This window comes from Lonchura striata, chromosome 5, assembly GCF_050655825.1.
Source record: "Lonchura striata isolate lonStrDom1 chromosome 5, ASM5065582v1, whole genome shotgun sequence".
NCBI lineage: Eukaryota > Metazoa > Chordata > Aves > Passeriformes > Estrildidae > Lonchura > Lonchura striata.
This window is the reverse complement of record NC_140707.1, coordinates 11,321,896-11,345,746: the sequence shown is the minus strand read 5'-3', so window position 1 is coordinate 11,345,746 and position 23,851 is coordinate 11,321,896. Positions and strand designations below refer to the sequence as shown.

The 23,851-nt window shown below is 38.0% G+C and overlaps 1 protein-coding gene and 1 long non-coding RNA gene across 4 annotated transcripts in view; one reads left to right on the top strand and one right to left on the bottom strand.

The window, feature by feature from the left end:
- LOC110469115 (uncharacterized) overlaps positions 1-7,252 on the top strand; it is a 52,208-nt gene extending 44,956 nt beyond the window's left edge. Inside the window, exon 3 of one of the 3 annotated variants that reach the window (XR_014955313.1) lies at positions 2,742-7,252. This is a non-coding gene — a long non-coding RNA (uncharacterized LOC110469115). Of the gene's footprint in view, positions 1-26; positions 908-2,741 lie in introns of those variants that run through there. The other 2 variants (XR_014955312.1, XR_014955311.1) reach the window with 2 other exon arrangements.
- SPON1 (spondin 1) overlaps positions 1-23,851 on the bottom strand; it is a 189,691-nt gene that overhangs the window by 58,170 nt on the left and 107,670 nt on the right. The gene's annotated exons all lie outside the window — the stretch shown is intronic.

Genomic DNA, 23,851 nt, shown 5'->3' with positions numbered 1-23,851 from the left:
ATTACAATGGTTTCTGGTTGTTACAGCATTCCAGAAACACCCCAATGAAATAAGGCTGATTTCCAACAATGGGAAAAACTGAAGGAAGATGCTGTGCATCCATATGGACTGACACACCACTTACAGACAGCACTCTGAAAAATATTTATGAATCAAAGTAACAGCAAAAAATTTCCAGCTGTTGCAGCGAGGCTGGCTGGTGTGAGAGTTTTTCCCTTTATTCTGTTCTGCAGGTGGAATTAGGTTGTCTGCTAAAACCTGGGGGCTGCTACAGTCTCCTAAGCCCCCACAAGGCTCTTTCCACTCTAAGGATGCCAGAGTTCCTTCAGCAACCTCAAGGAGAGACCAGGTTTGACAGTTTTTGCCTGGAGTTATTGCTGATTTCTCAGCTCTTTGTCACTAACAGCTTCCATTAGTTCACCTCAGAGATACTGCACAGATGGAGTAATTGGGCCTTGGGGATTTTGATGGCCCTCTTTTTTTTTTTTTTTTTTTTTGCAATTGTACTGATCAATTGAGTAAATTCCAGCTGCAGGGTTGAGGATCATTTTTTGCCGCACATAATGACACGCCAGGAGAGCACAAAGCTTCACCATGCAGCACAGGTGAAAAACTTTCTGTGGATGTGTCCTCAAATCAGCCACTGAACACATCTGTAATGCACATCCAAAAACCCCAAAACTATCTTCTCCACAGCAATACTTCTGAAAATGCCCTCCCTGGTTTCTTGTACCAGAGGAGGACACGAGTGTTTTTGAAGTAGTTCTCTCGTAAATATAAACTGTTCTCATGTGTGAACAGCCCCTCTCTTCCTGGGAAATAAAGATGATCTTTATAAACTGCAGCCATATTTGCTTTAAATGTTTTTTTTTTTTTTTTTTTTTTTTTTTTGTGGAAGGAGCAATAAAACCAGAATAGCTTCTTTTTGATACTCTGGAGAGCTTGAGATGAAAGTGGAACAATTAAAAAACATAATTAAAAAAAAATCTTCAAGAGGAAATCAAAGTCTTTCACCTGATGTATTTTCAGACTGCTAACTGGTTTTATGTAGAAATAATCATATTTTTAACAGCTTTTTGATTTTGAGGTATGAACAGCCTAAGACATTATGGAAAATAAGGCAGTCAAGACCAAAACAATAGCATGTTAGTAAAGGAAGATGGAGCTGATAGTTAATTCTGAAACTGAGCTATAGAGCTCCCATCAGGACATCACCTTGTTCAAACTACAGCAGTATTCCTAAAGGCCTTCAGATGCTTTTCTCCCACCATAACCAGTTTCTAAAAGGTAAGAGTAATCCTTTTCCATCCTTTAGAAGTCTTTTGTATTCTAAGAATATTACATGCTTGGAAAAAGAATATTTAGGTGCTTGGAAAACACAATCCTGAGAGGCACAGGAGTGGCTGGCCCATCCCTGGGAGAGACAGCGCATGGCTGGGAAGCACAGGCTGGAGAAATGGGCTTTGTAAAGTTCAGCAAATGGAAATACAAAGTCCTGTACCCTGGCAGGAGCAATCCCATGTGCCAGGTCTTGGCTTCTTTTCTGCACCTGTCAAGGTGGGTGGAAAGTGCAGAGATGATGTTTCATGTTCAGACTCAGATGTTTGGTTTTTCTTATCCGTATCACAGACTCACAAACCCTGAGTTCTGTAACACTTCACTAACAAGCTACAAAACAGCCTCCTATCTATCCCTACAAGGTCTTTTAAGGAAAAACTATCCAATTTTTAAATTACACCTAAATTATTTTCACTATTGACCCAATAATTAATGCCTTGTGGCCTGCAATGTGGACTTTTATATCCAATTACACAAAACTACCCAAACCCATGGAGAACAAGGTGAAGAAGACGGACCAGCCACTGCCCTAATACCTCCATCTTGCTTTATATCTGTTACTATATTCTAAACCCATAAACTCTAAGTTTTCCACCCTGTGATGTTACACGCTTCTATTCAAACTCCACACCCACAATCCCAGTTCTATCATTCCGTTTTGGAAGCTTCCATGGCCTCAGGTCAAATGCAGAGTTCTCCTGGGGATCAGCACAAAAAATCTGGAATTCTCAGCATCCAGAGTTCCAACACCCATGCACCAGGGCAGAGTGGCTGGAAAGTTCCTTTGCAGCAAAGATCCCACAGGTCCTAGGGGACACCAAGCTCACCAGGAACCTCATGACACAAGAAAAAATAACGGCAAGCATTGCTCAGAATTGCAGCAAATCTCATCCATGACTACAAACCAGTGCTACTGAAAAACAAAGGACACTCAACAGCTTTAAATTCACACTTCAGCAACACAATTAATTTTCTTGTCAAGGACAGGAAAAGTGATATCAACCCAGCTGCAAAAAGGTTACAGACATAGCTGTTGTCTTATGCTCATAATTAAATATTTCATTTACAGTTATTATCAAATGTTAACTAGAATATGTTTCTGTCAGCCTCCTCTAGGATTCCATTCAGCATGCAAAACATTTCCATCAAAAAATCTATTTCCATTCTATTGAAGACAACATTCTGCCTTGTATGTGACTGAAAATAATTCTTCTGCCTTATTTTTACTCTAGTATTTCTGAATGCCTTATTCCCACACCACGTGGATAGGCAGGATGGACACAGAGCGCAATTATTGTTATTATTGTTATTATTGTTATTGTTGTTATTGTTGTCATTATTGTTATTGTTATTGTTATTGTTGTTATTATTATTGTTGTTATTATTATTATTATTATTTACAGTACAGCTACAACTAGGCATCTTTGTTCTTCTCTGCCACTACAAAGAGATGTTTATTTGATCTCAAGAATGTGGAGGAACCTTCAGCAACAATCTGGTTTAATTTGGTGAGCAATTTGAGAATATTTTCAATATCTTGAAGAGCTGTGAATGAGCTATCTTCCTCAGACTACCCAAATACAAAAAAACAGCTGGAAAAATCAATCAAGTGCAACTCTTTCTTTAATTATCTTTAATGAGAATTAACTGTTGCTCCAGATACAGGCAGAGACTTGCAGAGAAAAATTTATGGTTATTTAACAGCTTCAAAACAGCAGTGGTTCTTATTGGAATCAGTTCCAGAAGATCCAAGAATAGCCAGTGTCAGTTGGCTTTTATCTGAATTTATTTACATTGAAAAAAAAAAAAAAAACAGAAAGAGCAAATATTTCTAGCAAACCAAATTAAATTATATAAAAAATTGTCATTTTGAGAATGCTATATAAATTGTAGGTACCCCAGGACAGCTGTTTCTGTTCATATAAATTTAACAACAAAGATACAGGCTTTGTTTTATAATCAGAGGTTTTGAGCTGACATTTTAGTGCAGTTAATTATGAATTTTTAGTTCAATTTAATATATGTTTGATCTTGTATAAAAATCATCAGTAGAAGAGTATGAATCACGCTTAACAAATTACAGCTCAAATGGGCCAGAAAACTCATTGAAATGAAACTGGCATTGAATTGAACAGAGCTCAGGTCAATAAAATATCTGGAATTCTTCATTCTTCTTCAGTACAATTTCTGTTATTACTCCCTATAAAACTCTGGTTGAACTTTAATGTGAACGTGTATCCAATATGTATCTCTCAGAAAAGCCTTAGATTTCAGAATCAAAGAGCTGTAAAGCACAATTCTGAACTGATCCAGGGTAGCATGAAAAAAGTACTTCCAAACTGGAGCACAGCTGCAACACCAGAGCAAAATGTATATAAATATGTGAAATTCATATTCAGTTTTGATGTGTTTGAAGGCCAGATTGTCCTGCAGATTAAATATGTTTATTAATAGAGTGGAGATGTTCAAGTCAATATATGATTAAAAGCTGACTTAGATTGCAAATCTCCATCTAATGGAATGTTGTTTGAGTCTCTCTTGTGCCTAGCCAAAGAAATTCTCATCCTTCATCCTTCCTCTGGAGAATGTCCTGTGGGGATGAAAATCTGCTGACAGTAGTGAGGGACTGGGCACAGACGTGGCGTAGGTGTCCCTCAGGGATGGGAAATCCTAAAAGAGAATCTAGACAGCTGCTTTGAGTCTGTTACCCAAATTATCTTGGCACTCCCAGCAGATTTCTTATGAGAAATTACAAATTACAAATATTACAAAAATCCTCTGAAAGCTCCTATTAGTTTGTTTTCACGTCCTTTTATCACTGCTGCTAGGAAGTAGATAACTTTAAAAAACCATAGGAAAGGGGGAGCCACATCCAGCCATTTCACCAGGGTGAGGCCAATAAATTTCCTCACTGTGAACATCTAATTTGTATTCATCATTCTCTGTGCCAGATGGCAGCTTGTAGGCTATTGCACAACATCATGATTATGGAGTACCAATAGTTCAGACATGTTTTTACTCCAAAACTGTTTTTTTCTCCAATAAGCAGCTGTTCTTTCTGTAGGTTCCACAGTGCTCCCTCAGGTGTTGTCTGTTCTTTCACTCTTTTATTACAGAACACCTGAAGAGGTACTTGGTTGTGAAAGGAAAATGAATTTTAGCAACTCACCACTCATGCTGCAATCAGCTGTTGTGGATTCTGCTCTCCCTTCAAAACCTTCCTCTAGAAAACATCCATATTGAGAACTGTGCCTCTGACACAAGTAATGATCATTCTATTGATTTAAAAGAAACCATGAAAACTCAGAAATTAGTGCAATCTGTGTGTGGGAGGGGGGAGCTTATGCTGATTCCTTTGGTATTTTCTAATTATCCTAAATCTTTAACTGCTCTTTAACAATGAAGTACTGATGCATGTGGACAAAAGAAAACCAAACAAAACAACAACAAAAAGACCCCTAAAAAAACAACCAATAACTCAAAACTCCTACACACACACACAAACACACAAACCCCCACAAAAACTGCCAAAAAACAACTCACATAAAAAAGTAAAAACAAATAACCTTGAGCTATCAATTTACCCAGGGAAATAATACACCTATATTTCTAACAAATGTTCTGCCAGTGGGTGACTCTAAAACAAAAATAAAGTGATAAAAAAGCCATCAACAAGCTGGAGAACATGAAAAGGTGGCATAATTTCTCTAACACCCAGTCCAGCACCAGCCCAGACCTGGCAGCACCATTCAGAGCAAAGAAATAACTCAGCCCCCAGTGCCAGGGGAGCCTTTGTACTCCCAGAAAGCAGAACAGAAGAGATAATGAGATTTGCATTGTACATACTCGACTATTTAAAAATAAGTTGACATCAGCAACTCCTTTTAGCCCAGCTTGTGAAGAGCTACAATTCCTGCTAGCTGCCCATTTGAGCTGGGACCCAGGAGCTCAAGTGCTCTGACCCACTTCAGCAGACTTATTTCCTCCCAGTAAAAATTAGAAATATTTACAGACACTCATGGGCTAAAACTTGAAAAGGTGATATGATGAATTAGTGAGGAATTCAGCTGTGTCCACGACTTGCCCTTTATTTTCTTGGTAAAATGTGGTTTTCTTCAACAAATTAAGTTCTGAGAGCTTTGCCTGTTTTATACCCATGCCATGTCTGGAATCAGGAAAAGGATAAATTGCTACTGTTCACCTCTGGGAGCTCCCATGGCATCCAAACAGGCTGAGGGAACACAGAAATACCACTTTCATGGCACCAGAGAGACACACAGTCATGCTGGGGGCTGCTCATGGACAGCTTAATTTCACTCCTAATATTTACAAGTACCAAACAATTGCATGTAAGGTTCAAGTCAGGAGGTTTTATTTAAAAAATACCGAGGCAAAAGATAATTTAATGTTGTAATTATGTCTCTCTCTCCTGTTTTCTCGGAATGTATCTTAATGATTTAACTGCAGGGACAACACAGGTGGCCACAAGTTGTGGGAAAAGGGGGATTGTGGCCACTACCCCAGAGAATTCAGAGCTATGAGAGGAAGAAATGTGGTTAAGAAAAAAAGAGAGAGAATCTGGAAAGCCAGTGGGGCAAAAGGGATATAAAGCTTGTTTCCAACTGAATTGGCAGAAAGTCAAGGCCTGTCAAAGCAGTAAGTGCAGCAAAGCTGAAGCTGTCAGGCACTCTTAGTCACTGTGTTCATGTGCTGGTGCTACTGGAAGCATTTAGAAGAGGTGTCAACCACTGCTACTTAAAATTACAGCCCCCGCTGCACCGCCCCCAGCCCACTGCCACCACAACAAGAGTGAGGAAAAACCAGAAGTGTGGAAAAGAAAGAGTGAGGAAAAACCATCAGGCTGCTCCACGCCGGGCTCCTGCGTGAATGATTAAAGAAATATGGATATTGATCTAGTACCGATACCCAACTGTGATGGACAAAAGCTCTCTAACAGTTTAAAGTTAGAAAGTGTGTGTTTACAAAGCTCCTGCTCTGAATTATTAAAGAAATATGGATATTGATCTAGTACTGATACCCAACTGTGATGGACAAAAGCTCTCTAAGAGTATAAAGTTAGAAAGTGTGTGTTTATTGTGTGTGGGATCGCTCCCAAATCCACACTGCAGCTTCCAGGTGATTACAGAGACTATTTATCCATCCAAGTATTGAATACCCAAAATACATATTCATAATTTTGGTACATCCCATTCCTTAGTTTATATGCTAATCACTCCAAAAGCCATTCAGCATGCGTGGTTTGTTCCTTGACATGGGTCGGTGTCCCTCTCATGGGGAGGAGTCCCAAAATGAGGAAGTAAATGAAGTCTTCCTCCTTCTGACCTTTCTACCTTTTCAATGCAAATGTGACAAATGAACTCTTGGTAGAACTCCCATTCCTTGTCTTCAATTGGTTTCAGAACAGAGGAGGCCCACAATTGTCTTATGTTCCTAAAGCTCTTTGTCAGATTGTGTATTCTTCATTATAAACCCAGCTAACCAAACATTGTGCTGACAAGCAATCAATTATTAGTTAACTACTAACTCTTAACTTCATCAAGGCCTACTCATTTATTTTAATTAACTCTAGTAAGGCTTATCTCTAACTAAAATCTTAGCTCCTCTAAAATCTATAAATTCCTTAAAGTTTGTTTCATGTGGCCCTGCAGCAGCACTGGGAGAGAGACTGCTCAGATTCTGAATTTTTGAACATGCAGAACAATGCTCCCCTGGCACTGGTAGACACACACTGGGGATGAAGCATAGAAGAAAAGCATTTTTTAAGGGCTACAAAGAGATAGAAGGACTATTTTGTATGTGGATATCTAAATATTTTTAGTTAATTATGAATTTTTAGTTCCATTTTATATATGTTTGATCTTGTATCTAATCTTTATCTATGCATAAAGATTATACATAGATAAAGATTAGATACAAGATCATTATTATATTATCTATGTATAAAGATTATCAATAGAAGAGTGTTATATATATATAAAGATAATACAAGTTTATATTATCTATTTATAAAGATTATCAGTAGAAGAGTATTAATCACACTTAACAAACTAGCCCAGTTCCAATGGGCAAAAAAACTTGTTGAAATGAAACTGGTATCAAATTTACCGGAGTTCAGGTCAATAAAATATTTGGAATCTTCATTCTATTTCAGTACAATTTCTGTTATTACTCCCTATCATTCTTATTTCTAACCTTTCTGATGCTTGAGACTTTATTTCTAAGTTGTACTGTTCTTCCTAAACATTCAGTGACCTCACTGAGGAAGACTTCTGAAATGTGTTATGGAAAAATTAAAAGGTTTTGAGACCCAACCCATGCCTGGAGCTGCCACTTGCTGAGGATTTTACAATCTCTACTGCAGTGGCAGTGCAAAACATGCACTACTTTACTGAAATATTTCTCTAGGTAATAAAGTAAGGGTAAAGTAGTAAAGTCTCTTCCCTAGTAGCAAGAGAATATGGAAATTCATTAAAAATTGGTACGAGCGACACTTGCATTTTAGAAGATTATAAATAACACACAATGTCTCTGAATATGTTATTATTAAAATTAATACATAAAAATGTTGTGCTCTCAACCTCAATACTAGGGAAGATGATAATTTGCTGACACAGGTAAGATGGTCCGATTTGCAGATTCCCTCCTTTCCCAGTTCCCAGCTAAGAATGAGGCCCCAGCACACAGCTGTGTATAACCATGCAGGCAATTTGGAAAAAAAAAAAATATGGAAATATTGATAAAAATTTTCATATGATGCAAAAATTTGGCAGCATGCTGCAGAAAGTCAAGGAGAGATCAGCTGTACTGCAAGGATCACTTGTTTAGTTTGATTCATTCACTGCAGAGGTTTATAAATATATTAATATAATACAATAAATATTAAATAATATAATACACATATACAATATAAAATATAATATAAATATATAACATAAAAATATAATATAATATAATATAATATAATATAATATAATATAATATAATGTAATGTAATGTAATATAATATAATATAATATATTATAATATAATATAATATAATGTAATATAATTAATATAATATATATTTTCTATATCTCTATATAATGTATGTTATATATATATTGAAATATTATATTAGGATTTTAGGATGTATGTAGGGTATACAATCCAAAGAATAGGACCCCAGAAAAATTATTCTGGAAATGGTTTAGGAAACTGCAACTTATTACCTAAGATGATCCACAAAGACTACTAATTCAGATTTTGTGTATAATCCAGTAAATAAAGCAGGAAAAGGGGAACTACAGTATTTGTCACCTCGTTATGTGGACAAATGCTAGTACTGGTTTCTACATTAAAAAAAAATTAAAATTGAAAAAAAGTGTGAGGGAGAAAAATTTTTTGAAAATGCAAAAATATCCAGAGCAGGTAAAAAAGACCCTCTAAATGAAAGATTTAGGACAATAGACACCCAACTTCATTGCAGAAATGTTATGGAATTAGTTGGTTCCTGTTATTTACATTTTAACAGTGAAAATTCTTCAGATAGCAGCTAGTCTCAAATCTGGTATGCAAAAAACCCCACCAAAACCCCACAAAAATGAACAAGATCCCAGTGGCTCAAGTAAGAAAAGCCTAATTATTGACCTTGCTGCTCTGAAACAAACTCTCCACCTCTAGATAAATTAGAAATGTGACTTTCTCACTTGCAGGTCTTTAGATTAGCAGTAGGCTTATGAATCACCCAAGGAGCTCCTTGGTGAAGTAATGACAAAAGTGAGAGGGTATTTCAGGGACTGGCAGAAACACTGATGAATTTAAGTCATCAGTTTTTAATTAGGCACTGAGATGTGATGGTGCATGAGTTAGTATGATATATTTATATATATATATCATTTGGAACTGGCTAGCTACAGATAAAAAGGCATGACAACGTTTTCTGATAATGATAAACTATCAAAGATCAACATTAGCACACAATTTGCTCAGAGGATGGTGTTTAAAACAGCTGCAGAGAGCCAGACTGTGGATCATTCAGCAGGGTAAATAAAAATAAAACATCTGTGAGGAAAGGCAAGGAGAGGTTATGTGAGTGATTAAAAGTGTGGAGTTGAGAGCTCCTTTAGGACAACTTTCCCAATGACAGGGCTGCCAAAGCTGGCACTAGAAAAGACAGAAGAAATAGTCTCTTAAAGCTTTGTAGGGATGTGTAAGGAGAAGTTTAGGTCTAATTGGGCATTCTGCAGCTTTCTGACCTGACCTTTTGGCCTGAAAAGTCAATAAGCCATTTGAGTGGGTATTTCCTCCCTCCCCCAGACTGACCAGATGTCCTTGGGAGCCAGAGATGCCCATATCCTTTTCACAAAACCACTTTTCAGGGTTCCGTGACAGCTGTTAATTTAAGTCCTTTAGGCATTTGGGTGTGCTGCTTTTCCCAACCTTTCCTTTTTTTGCATCCTATTTGATGCAAAAATCTCTTACCCACTACTACTATTTGACTAATGAGTAAATCTTACTGCACAGAACTCTTAGGAACTGATCTGACATGAATAGTCACATTTTTTTAGCAGAGGAAAATAAACTAATACTCTTTAAAGAGGAATAAATGAAGTGGGAGAACTCCAAACCACTATCCTGCAAGGCTTATGGCATACCCAGACCAGCCCTTCACTCACTGCATGGAAATCACCTTTTTCAAGAATTAAAGGACATAAAGTTCATGGTCCTCAGGTTCAAAACTGACAGAAAGACCAGGTGTGACACCTGATTGACTTTTAAACATGTGCATACTGTCACAGAACTCCATAAAACACATTAAATCATTCAGGGGGAGATAGACCAAGTCAATAGAAAAGGAAATAATGGTGAAAACCATGCATAGTTTGGGAAGTCATTCTCTTGAATATTTTTTTTTGTTTTGCTTAAATATGTGCTCATTGACTAGCATTCTCACCCAATATATTATTCACTGATGTTGCAATGTTGAAATAAGGGATATTTTTTTCTTAAAAATATGCATTTGGAATTTAAAGCAATGGAATAAAGTGCAATTGGTGCTGATGGATGGAGCACGCCTTACATAACAGCTCCTTTGAAAAGGAAGAGCATCCAATTCCTCTGCTCTCTCCCAGCAGGATTTACATTAGACCTTGTTTTATCAAGGGTAAAATGCAAAAATCGCCCTCTCCAATAAAACACATATATTCTCTGAATTTTTTTAAGAAACAATACCTATTTGAAAAATCATTTAACCAAGAAGAACATAGTGGAATTCAAGCATCTCGCTATACTACAACACTATTTTTTTTCTTGGACAGCCATTAACTAAATTAATTACCTTGCTGCTGAGTTAATTAGGTAATATTAGTACATAAATACCCCAACTAATTATCCTAAACTAATAAAAATACAAGTGCTGTCAAACATGTCTGACACCACTGTATACGTTGAATGTAAATTTTCCCATTTGCTTCCCAATCCAAATTTAATTAAAACATTATAAATATCAGTCATTCTCATAAATGAGTTTTATAGCATCACAAGCTAATCATTCCAGAAAAATAAATTAAAATACAATAATCCCATGCATAATTATATTGCCAGTTAGAAAGAATGAGTTTAATAAATAGCTCGTCAAGTTCAGAATTTTAACGTGAAATGTTCAGCAGCCAAATAAGTGTATCTGCAGCCTAATGGCTTGAAAATGAGCCCATAAAGATATGAAAGAAACATACTTTTTTTATTGGCCTTATTACTGCTCATTTGAGCTACTTCTTTCCTGTTTTCCAAGGAATGATTTTTATAGCATTAGTTATTAATGCAGACAAATGCTATTAATTAAGACAAATCTTGTTTGCTGTCAGCTTTTGGGGGCCCTCAATAATGTCAAGTATTTCTTTTCTTTGTTATTGTTTTAAGAGTGAAGACCCAGTTTCATTAGTTTTTGTTATTTAATGGCAGTGTGATTTACAAGAGGAAATTCAAAGATTTAGGCCAATACTAGTCACAATTCAGATCTACATGTACTACCTAAAAGCTTATAAAATGGAGAAGAGCTGATAATAAAAGCTTGCTAAAAGCTTTTTAAAGGTGGGGTGGGGGTTATGCATTGACTTTTTACAATTAATTTGAAAAGAAAAACAGTCTTCCTGACAGTTGTAAATTCATATCCAAGAGCATTAAAAACTCTTCTTTCTTTTAGGAAGATATATTGAAAGTTTGCAAAGAAAACAAGATTTTTTTTTTCTTTAATTAAGATCCCATGCGGAGGGGTATAGTAGATTTTTTTTCAGTATATCTTTGCACCTACCATCTAAAGAATTACACAAAATGAAAAAGAAAAGGAAGAGTTAACAATAAAATACTACATGAACTAGGGAAAATAGACCAATCAAAAATACATTTAAAGAGACATTTGGAAATTTCTGTAATTTCTGCTAGGATAATATTAAACATGTTCAGCAAATATGTTCAAGATTTTCATTAGAAGTTTTAATTTCATTATCTAAATGAACCAACTATTGCTTGTATCTTCTTGTAAATTAAAACAATTAAATTACTTCCCTTTGAAAGAATAAAGTACAATCCTTCTTGACCTTATCTTCTTTATTTCTGTCCTTGTCTCATCAAATGCTATTTCTGTGATTCAAGAAGCTTAAATCGATTTAAAAGGCCAAATATATTCTCTGGTTGTCACTGACATAAACAAAAATAGGACTTAATTTTTTTGCCAGCACTGCTGAACTTTTCAACTTCTGACCTAGTCCTGAAAGTTTTTATTCAGTTTTTCAAGAGTGTGACCCTGTGAGCAGGTTGCAGGGCCAAATTCTCCTCAGAGCCCAAATCCTTTGTTTGAAACCTTATCACAAACCCACCTTTAAGAGCATTTTAAACAACTATTTTATTTAAGCAAGGATATTATTGGCTCGTTAAGAATCTGAGGATCAGCGGAGTGAGCAGAATATTGCAGAATATATGGCAATATCAAGGCAGAAAGATGGAACTGTAAGATTGGTGCTCACATCAGCACACAAAAGTAATATATATTGTTTTATTTATATTGCTGTATGTGTCAAGGTAGCCAGATTTGAGTCATAGCTATTTATGGAGATAAGGTGGAGTTAAGGAGGTGACCCACTCACTAATCAAAGCATATCTGGTAGTTTTGCATGGGAGGCATTCACAGAAATAATGCAAAACTTCCAACCACTAAAAAGCTATATGCACCTCTGTGAAAAACACATGTTAAAGGCAAAAAAAAAAAAAAATCCAAAAAAAAAAAAAAAACCAACCCAAAAACCTCCTCTTTCTTTTCCAATCAACAAAAAAGCAACAAAAGCCCAGCCAGGTGGTCCCTACCACAAGCCCAAGCCTCCTTCCTAAATCATCTGCGGGCCACCCCCTGCATTGGCTACTGGACAAAAAGAGAGGTGGCCACAAAGCCAAAGCAAAACCAGAGCAACTCAGCCAAAATTCTACCACCACTGAAATTCACCCACAAGCAACAGGCAAGGGAGAGGAGAAGCCATCAACCCTCCCAGGCACAGTTCCCACCACAAACTATTAAGCCCAGCCAAAGCCAAGCAACCTTCTGCAGGCCCCTGGCGAGATATTAACTCAAAATTTCCCCATTTTCCCCACATTTCCCCAAATCGTTTTTCATAAAATTTTAAAAACCAAAAAACACCCTATTTTCTTATAAAAAAATCTCCATAACATTAACAAAAAAAGTACCCAAATAAACTAAAAATACCCTATTTTAAAAATAGTAAACTAACTAAAATTTCAAGTTTTATTTCTTTCCATTATCAACTAAAAAAAAGGTATATAAAAAAAATGTATCTTAAAATTTTATTCTAATTCTTATTACTCTTTTTTAAATTATTATTAATAAATTTTTCTTTATACCCTTTCGAAGTTTTAAACCTACTTTACCTTTCTCCTATTCCTACCTCACAAAATAAATACATTCTAATAAGTACAGTAGTAGCTGGCAAACACTAAACCCACCACACTCATTAATACATTAACCAAAAAAAAATCTCCAATTAACAAACTAAAACCACTACAGCATGTCAGCTCTTAAGCCAAAAAAAATCCCAAATTTTCTTTATATGTTGTAACGAGCTATCAACGAGACTGGCATTTGACCCAAATTTACTTGAAATGTGTTCAAATAATTAATCTTCTCCAGAAGTAAAGCTTTTTACTGCCTTTGTTAATTTGCTTTAAGACAACTTCTAAACAAGTATCTTTTAGAAAGCAATTTGGAAGCAATGAAGAGATGACAATCAGAGCAAAACCCACCTGTCCCAGTGTGCAGTGCCCACCTTTCCAATCCCCAAACATGAGCACCTGTGTTACAGGTTTGGAGACATGCCCTGCTAGTGGTATGGCAAAATTTTGGAGCAAGACTTGTTTTGGTTTTTTTTCCAGTTACACAAGGACTAAGAAAGATTTCCCTGCTTCAGTTTTTTCTGTTTTGTCACCCCAAGTATTTTAAACTCTTCAAAGGGGGTTTTACTTCTCCCATCTTTTCAAAAGAGAGGGGAAAAAAAGAGGTGAATGGAAGGAATGGAAGGAGAGGATGAATGAAAAGCTGACTTGCAGCAAGAGCATTTCAGAAGTGTTTGTCTTTTGTGGTGTTCAGAAAAAAGAAAAAAAATAAGATTAAACTCAGAGGAGTCTTATTTTTTACTGTTTTTTTTTTTACATTCCCTTTTGTATAGCTTTATGCCAACCATTTTAGACACATAATATATAAAGCTGGACATGTGAGTGCCCTGAATCCTGAACCTCAGAGCAGGGGTGGGAAAGCAGAGGGAATAAAAAGGATATGTTTATTTATCACCACTTAAGCACAACCAAACAGGCTGTATCACATCATTATTCTGACAACAGCATCTGCCGTGGACCACTGCCATATTTCCTTATCGAGCCCGAGAGCAACTGGCAAATACAGACTATTTCCAAACTGCTGTTGACAGGGCACTCCTGGTTTGATTCTGAGTTTGTAGAGTTAAAAAAATGCTGCAGGATAAAGATCCCCAGAGTGTGGCAGCACCAGACTTGATGGCATTTCACTACCACTCACTTTTCCTGTGGTCATCTCAGGCAGAGCTGGGGAGCCAAAAGGAAAATCCATTTTCACTGAGCAGGTATCAGTACAATATCTGCCCCACCATGTATTTATAAAAATCTCCCTGCTATTCCAGGAACCTCTGGAGCATGAAATAACTGAGTTACAATAAGTTAGAATTTCTGAATTCCTGGCATAACTGGCTACAGTGAAACCCTTCTGCAGAAATTTGGTAAAAGGTATTCTAGCATAGAGCAAAATGAGTAGCTTCCATTTTGTACTACTTCTAATACAACAGTGCCCAACACTGTATCTGAAAATTCTAAATTCTAAAAACTATTTTATTATTTTCTGTTTTCTAGTTACACACAAGTCCTGTATATATATATATATATATATATATATATATATATATATTAGAAGTCTTGCACTTTCACTTAGGTGATTCAAAGTTCAAAACAAGACTGCTGCCCTATGTAATTACTGGCATGAAAGAAAAGCAGCACCTGAAATACTTTTCCTTGCCAGACTGTCTTAAGCTGAGATCAGTTTGGAGCTCAGTTCTGACAGGATATATTGCCCTTATTTTCCAGGCAGAAAAAAATTCACTGGTAAATTTTCATCACTTCTTGGTGATGAATTTAATTAGTAAGAACTAGAAAGTTTGCTCTTTGTCTTAGTGCTTGGTTTTATATAACTAATACAAACTAAAATATTATTTAATGTCTCTACTAGGTCTGCTCAGTAGTAAAAAGGAGAATACACTATTTTCCCATTACCACTGTTCTTTCTAAATGCATGAGGACTAAAGGGATTGGCATTGATATTTTCCTTTGAGAAAGAGAACTTCCCTTAAAAAACTCATTTATTTCTTCAACTAACAGTCATCTTAAAATGGTAATATTAGATATACTGATTTGATTGTCTTAATCTTCTAAGAAATTCAGATCAAATACAAGTGTGCTAAATAGCTTTGGCCAGAAAATTAAAGGCAGAGGAGAAGGAGCTACTCTGGGCTGTTTCCAGTTGTCAAGCATCCAAAATAACCCTGGCCAGCTGCAGCCCCAGCAACACCCTGGCTCTTTCCTCGACCTTCCTGCAGCATCTCAGGAGGGGCTGAGATCCAGCAGCAGCACAGACCTGCTTTCCTGTCTGGCAGGGAGCTGTGCCAAGCCCTGCAGGGACAGACTCCTCCACCTGCCAGCCCTGGCCCCAGACAGACATTCCCTCTGGGACAAGCAAGACCCTGAAAATTAGACCTGAGGAGAGACTGGAAACTGCAGGTCCTTACCACCAACAGCATGGCAGCAGCCTCCTTCTTCCTGCAAGGAGTGTGTTTGGGCACCTCTGGGGCCGTGCCAGGACACAACCCCCTGGAAATCTTCCTGGCAGAGCTGATTGCTGTCTGTAGGAAAGCACTGGCATGCTGTTCCCAGCAGGTACCCAAGGACAAAGCCTCTGGAGGCACCCTCAGGTTTCCACAGAATCCCATGGGAGGAGCAGGATGTCAGCATTCAGGAACACGCAGAATCACAGGATATGATTATATGCAGGTGCTTTTAATGAGAGCTCTGGGAACCAGGGGTTCAGACCCAAATCTGACTCCGACATGGCTTTTGAGCTGAACGTACTTTATATTCTATCGTTATATAACTTACATATTAATTATTAAACTTACATTGTTCTGTTGTATACATTGACATGAGTTTCTCGTGATCTTTCTTAGGCCCCTGACCACAGTTTCTCATGATTATTCTTACGATTAAACAGTAATTATATTTAATTACTAAACAATCATCACATCTAACAATTATATCATTTATCATGTACTAGCTACACAGATGCAGTTCTAGCAAGTTACAAGGCCTTCATGTACCTAGGGTATTTATTTTTCTTTTCAGGGCCTACTGAGCTTTATTTTCCTTTTAAACCTAAATCCCCATGATTTTAAAACCCTTTTACTATCAGGAGGCTGATGGAAATCTCCTCCAATGCTTTGTACATGCTGACAAATGGAAGAGTTTCCGTGGAGCTGGGAGCAGCTGGTTTAACGTTTCTGCATGGTACAGATAGTGGGACTTGCAAGAAAGGCCAAAAACTTGGTTTATCCAATCTGGGCAAAAAAAAAGCCCTAAGAATGTCCAATGTCTGAAAGCTGTTGTGGGAGAAATTCAGCTCTGAATTAAGGAGAAAATTTCTACCAGGAAGGCTATTAAGTATGAGAATATCTTTGATGGGGCAGTTTTACTGGGACTTGAAGTTTTTAGGGTAGGATTATTTTTGTTCAAAATTGAGGGTTTGGAAGATGCTATGGGCTGTGAAAACAGAAATTAAACAGGAAAACAGCTTTGCTACTTTCAGGTTGCAGACTCTGTAAGGATATCAAAAGTCAAGTTAATTGTGATGGTAGGAACTGTGCAGTGGAGGGATTCTTCAGATGAGATAAGATCAGATATGGAATTAGGGCCTTCTTCTTCACTGTTAGATTACTTCAGCTGTATTTATTCCATGTATTTAAAACTCCCTTGCATCGAGCCTTCTGTTGCCATCTGTGTGCCAAAACCCTCTAAGCCTTGTGCTTCACTGAGCTTTGGAAAAACCAGAGACAGAATTCTGACTGCAGAAATTTCACTCTACAGATCCAAGTGACTGACATTTCTAGACCTAAATATAAAATACATTCAGCAGCTATTACATCATGCTCTATTGCATTATAATGTTATTATGTATTATATCATATTGCATTATTATTAATTTTTTTTGCATGTAAAAGATGGAGACCTTCCAGTCCTAAAGTCTGATTCTCACTGTTCCTCTGCCCACTAACATCTTTCTCAGAGGATGGCCAGCTGAGCTGGGGATTTTATGTTTTCCTTATGCAATTCAGTTTTTCCATCTTAACTTTCCAGAGGCAGGATGACTTTCACAAGGCAGAGAATAGTGTTTCACCAGAATTTTTAAACATTGGCATCTCCTCTGGAAGGCTGCCCCAAACATTAGTTGTAAAGCTGTGGAGATGAGTTAGGAATTTGAGGATGCAAAGCTAATTTCTCAAATAGCCATCATCTCCCAGCTGATGATGCACCACTTCCCAGCACTGCTGTCTTGGCTGAATCCCATTTGGATCTTGGCCTATCAGTGGCATTTGTTGGTTTATTTCAGTTTCCTCAGATATCCATCACCCTAATAACAGAGTTGTCATTTAATTACAAGTCACATGTAGCATTTTGAATCATTTCTGTCTGCTTTACACACACCATTATACTTCCTGTATGGAAGTAAAATTTTATGGCAAGCCAGATCATTATGAGAATTTAATACAGAAAAATTTAAAAATTCTATAGAAAGTGTATCTCCCTTGCAAATATTTGCATTGCCATCTCACCCCAAACAGGCAGCAAATAGTCAGCACACAGGCAGAAAATATCTGCCTAATTTCCATTTTCATGCCCTATTCTGCAGTGGCAGTGATGTTTCTCTGCCTTGCAAATAAGAACATAAACATGTGGAATATCTGGATGTTTAATGGGACGAAGGAGACAGTGGTTCCAAATTGCGCACCAAGTGAATGTTATTCTATATATGCCAAAAATACTTTGACAGATCCCCTTGAAACGTAATTTCAACTATATATGCCTCTGCTTTCAAAGGCTGAGCTGTAAACATCCAACAGCTTCACTCAGTGAGTTTGGTTCCCTGGGGAGCCCAGAGTCCAATCTTCTGATTGAAAAATTAAGGATGCATCTTCCTCATAATTTCTCTTCTCTCAGCTAAAGAGCTGAGCAAACTTGTGCCTGTCTGCTTCTTATTAACAGAAATGTTCACAAATTTCTTGTTAGATACCGAGTTAGCCAAACTAACAAGGAATATAGCTCAGAGCAATCAGGGCCATAATCTAGGAAAAATCAGATTGCTCAGTGTCAAGGACAGTTTTATTTAGTGCAGGGGAGTACTGATATTAAAGACATGTGAGACTGCATGCAAGTTGCAGGCAGGCAAATGGAAAGAAAAGGCCTTTCCTCTATAGTTAACATATATTAACACAGAAATCAATAATTGAGAACGAGTCCAGAACTCCACCTATATCTCAGAACACAATTTAATTTTAAAATAATCTTTTATGAAAACTTGCACAGCGCATGGATGGCAAAATCAAAAGACTGAAAACTACAAATACAACTGTGAAAACTCTTAATATATTGTGTGAATTATGAATCTCTGATATTTCTCTATAAATTAACTCTTTTAAAATGAGTTTTCTCACCTAGATATTCTCTGCTCACAACTGTCATAGAAGCTTTGGGTCATATGTATGGCATGCCAGTTTTAAATTCCCTTTCCTCACACTTCCGATGTTCCTGAAATCCATTGAAAATTTCCACTGAAACCCATTGAAATTTTCTCCTAACGGAAAACCATTTAAATTTTCTCCTAACACTCACTGCAAATGAAGTACATAGAGCTCTACAGAGGCTGCTTTCAGAGTGCCTGCAGGATGAATCCACTACCAAAAAATATGATTAAGACTTACACAAGGAATCCTCAGCAGTGACTTTTCTCCAAAAGGCTGAAAAAGTTTTTTCAAGGAATAGGTAAGCACAAATACTCTTCACATGAGGAACTACACTGTGTAGGTATACTGAAAATATTAATTATAGCCCAACTGAACAAGAAAAGGACTATAAATCATTCTAGATACAATCCTTCCCTGAGTTTGGGCTGTGCACAGAGGCTGGCCCAGCACTGGGTCACTTCCATTACAGAGTTTAGGACCCAAAACTCAGGGAGCAGAAAAGAGTTAAGCCAACTCAGCAGATGTTTCTTCTTAATCAATAGGTTTTGTTTCTGGCCTGAGGAGGAGATCACCTGAGTGCCAGGCTGTTTAGCAGCCCTGAGGCAGGTGGTGCTTGCTACAAAATGCAATCCAATGCTCCACATTTCTGCCAGTGGGATTACACTTCCTCTCAGTCCACCCAGAGCTACGCTGAAAATGTGTAATAAATTAAAGATTGCTGGTGCCCCTGCAGTTGGGTGTGGGCAGCCAGAAAATGTTCCCAGCTCAGTGGCCCAAACAGGACTGGGAGAGTCCTGAGAGGTGGCTCCCAGGAGTGGCCGAGAGACTTGGGCTGCACTGGTGGCAAATTAAATATCAACACTTGACTCCATCACTGTTGGAACTCAAAATGTCCCTCAGACATTTTTGGAGGTTCCAGGCCCCGGTCAGAAGCATTTGAGACCCTGGCAGGCAGCAGGAAACAGCTGAGATTTTGGGTTTGAGCCATGGAATGATTTACCAACCTTGCAGGAAGAACAAGAAGTCACAGAAGTTTAGATATTAGAGTAGAAGTAGTCACACAGTAAAGGGAAGAATTTTTGAGTGCTGTACAGGGGGGTTTTGGTTTTGTACATGGGGGTCAGAGGTTTTAAGATGCAGGGATTTGGGCCTGCCCTGTCCTTCCTCTTTCTTCTTCCTCACCTCCATGTTCTTGGTGATGTTGGCACTCACAGATTGGTTTAGAGTAGAAAAGCACCATTTAATATAGGTAATGGGCATTGGGGGAAAACTGTAACCATGTCACATGTAGTGTACCATAAAAAGATAGAAAAGCACCATTTAATATAGGTAATAGGCACTGGGGAAAAACTGCAAACATGTAACACATAATGTACCATATAAAAGAGAGCAGCAGCCCTGGCGGGGGAGAAGAAGCAGTCGGGGTCAGAGAGGATGTCAGGGTGTGTGTGTGCCTCTGCCTGAGCTGTGAGCAAACCACAGCAGCCCCAGAAGAAAATCTTTTAGATAACTTACAATAAACCGCCTTGAGACCGGACAACATGAGACTGCTGAGCCTTTCTTTGGAAGCACGGGCTGGAGGAGAAGTTTTTCCACCACACGGAGCCACCCCCGACCTAGGGTGGTCTTCAACACATCACAGGCTTTGTGTTTCACTTAACATACCTAACTGTGAAGTTACAAGCTTAAAGAACAACTTCTGACATCTTTATTCCGTTTTTAAAATGACTTACTCATCCAGCAGCTCTTTCAGAAATTTGTTTAACTAGGATAAAATTGGCGAGGGATCAGAGGCAGAAGGAGTCCCGAGCCATTGACTTCCCTCTACCTAAATAAAAAGTCCCAGACTAATAAGCCACAAATATGATAATGGAAAGTTTTATCAGTGAAATATTGGCAAACAGTCACTCCTGTGAATTAGTAATGTGACCACAATGCAGCCTTTAGCTCAGGGATACTCTGTGGGTGTGTGCTTAATCTTGTTACCTTTGGATATCTGATCAAGGGGCAAATGCAGGAATTTTAGTGGATGTACAAATACTAACATACATATTGCCATGCTCTGTAATGGCCCTCAGCATCCTTTTGACAACTAGGAATCATTTCTTGGTCTCCTCCCTCCCTCCCCTGCACAAAAGAGCTCTACCAGGGTTATTTACTTTTGAGTTTTTCTTACCTATGTTTAATGTCCTTTTGGACAACTCCTTAGCAAAGGCATCTGTTCTGCTGTTACTAAAAACTTGTCAAAGTCTCTTCTTTCCTCCTTGGTACTATTCTTACCTTTTCTCTATGTCAAAACCTGCTGAAGGGAAGCCGGGCTCTGCTTTCTGCCTCTCCTTACTAGCTTCATCACCCTCCTCTGCCCACAACCACACCTTATATTTGTCTGTCCTCTATCACACTGCCTTGCAAAGCAGAACTGGGAAGAATCAAGGCTGTACTTCTCACATCTTGCCCTTTTCTGGAAGCTAATTGTCTTTACTCTCCCTTTAGCACAAATTTATGTGCTATCTCCTGCCTTCCCTCTCTGTGATCAATGTCTTATTAATGGACTGGTTTGGTCTCTTACAGGAAATAAAAAGCCTAGAGAAACCCCCAGGAACCTAATTTTTTACACTAGCTACTTTTGAGGACTGACTTTAATTACACCCACACATATTTTGCCATATAAACAATACAATTGCATAAAAGTAGCTGTGGAATCATTAACACAGGGGAAGTGACATGTGAGCTCAGAGACAAGTAGAAAGGGGATTAGAAATTCAGGCAGGAGGACAGAGATCAGTCATAAATATCCTTTTCTGTGGTCTACCCCTCCCCTTGGAATGAGTTCCATGAAATGGGTAAGACTGTTTATGGATGGCTGCTAATGAATTGCCACAAATAAAGAGAAATTAATAAGAAAAACCTTCCCACATAAAGTGAAGAAATATATCTAGACCAACAATTTGGGTGAGATAATTACCAATGTAATTTTGTTAAATGGGACGAATGTACCATATATTATTTTTTGAGTACTGCCAGAAAAACCAAAATGGTATTTTTATTTGCAGAGAATCTGCCAAGGGTTCTCTTTGTAGCTGATGAAAGACCATACAACCAGCTTACTGAAAATCACTTGAAGAAATTTAAAGGCAGAATAATAACAAAACTGCTAGAGGGAAGAACAGGAGAAAGTCTGCTGTAAACATGAGAATATAATAGAAAGGAAGTATAAAAAAATCATGCAAGACTATTGTCACCTGGCTCTTAGAAAATCATGCATGGCATAAAAATAGTAATGATAGTAACAGGAATAATAAAATGAAATCTTTGTTCATTAATGTTCAGTAAGACAGATGAAAAAAGATTAGTTCTTCCTGCTATTACAGAATATTTATCTATGCAAAGCATCATTTCAAACTGCTCTTCCTCAACACTCAACCACTACCTATTCCCAAGGTCAATTCCTGCCCTCATGTCCAACTGCAGGAATGCTCTTGGGGCTGTTCTAACTGTTAAAAAACAACTTGAGTCAAACAAGAAAATTAGATATTTGGATCTCACAGGATAGTTTTTGAGGAATTAATTGGAAATGCCAAGACAAATATTGCTTGATAGTGACTGGTTGCTGCACAGGAATACTTGGAACAACCAGACTGGTGGGTGCACTTACTCCACTTGGGAACCCAAAGGGAAATGTCTGGATTTGATACTTTTCCTGTACATTTTTTTGTGTTTGTGGGAAGGAAAGGCTGAAGGGGTTTGACAGGGCTGGTTATGGTTCTTTCTTTCTGCTGCTCTTGGAAGGAAACTTCACTTTCATTCCCTGTCCCTTTTCCAGAAACAACTTCCTCCTCCCAGAAGTGCCACATGAAAACGCTCATCCTGCTGGGGGCTCAAATGCAGCTGTGCCTGAGGCCTGGCTCCCCAGACTGTATGAAATCATTTGGAACAAACAGCAAAATGGACAAGTAGGAAGATTTCAGGGAATTGTACTAAACTCAGAAGTTACATATTGCCACAGTTTCCACCACTTGTTTGAATTCTCTATCTAAATTTTAGTGGTAATTTTGCTGCTATCTTTTGTCTAATTAGAACTAAATGTAGGCTGTACTTTAACTCTATTAATTCCTTTAATGTCATTATCTCAAGTTTGCAGAGGTGCTCAGCAGCATCTACACTGGTGCCCCTTACATAAGGTTCATTGCTTTTCTGAGTAATAATGCAGGTTGAGGATTCAAGGGGTGATTTAGTTAGAGCTAAATAAGAAAAACTTAAATTAAAAGAAAAGGCTTCTTAATTTGTGCTGCAATTCTCCCCCTTTTTATTACCACTGCTTTTCCATCTCTCCTTTAATAAGATGTCTCTCCCTACTGGTAAATATCTCTCTACTTGCAAGGACCTTTGCATCTATCTTTTCCTTGTCATTCTATTTTTAGTGCACATCTGTTCCTGTTTTGACCTCAATTCCCTTTCATCTGGGGCTTAATTTTCTTCCAAGTCTTCCTACTGCCAGCTCCTCTCTCAGCTGTCAGATCCCTTTTTTCTCACAGCTCCATAATGTTTCTGTAGGTGGGAAGTGGCTGGGCTTCTCTTGGGGTGGCAGCTCTGCAGGGAGCCCGGGCTCACCTCCTTCCCCCAGCTCCCAGCACTGCCAGGGTGGGCAGGAGCCACAGGTTACAATTTGCTCTCTGTTTTCTCCCTGCACTTCTTTGTTCTTCCCTGGTGCCTCAACGTGTTACCAACCACTGCCAATTGAGCTTGCTCACGTGCACGACAATAAATACCGCTTCTGTTCCTTTCATAACTTGGATGTCATTTTCCTTTGGATCAGTAATGAGGGAATTTGTTTTGTTCCACCTCATTTCTCCTCTTAGCAGCAGAATTGGGAGCATGAGCAGGAAGATGCAGGAAGGTCTTTACTTTGTGGCTTTGCTTTCAGCCACAACAATGTTTGCAGCAGGAGGATGTCACACTATAACTTCTTCTGATCCAGAGATGGGGCAACTGAGAGGCCTTTAAAAAAACTTTAATTCCATTTTCAGTCTCATGTGAAGGGTGAGACAATACAGATGTTATAATTCACACCATCACAATCAGAAACTAAATGTTTCCTAATTGCAATACATTTTAAGCATTTCTTGGCCTATCAGCTTTTG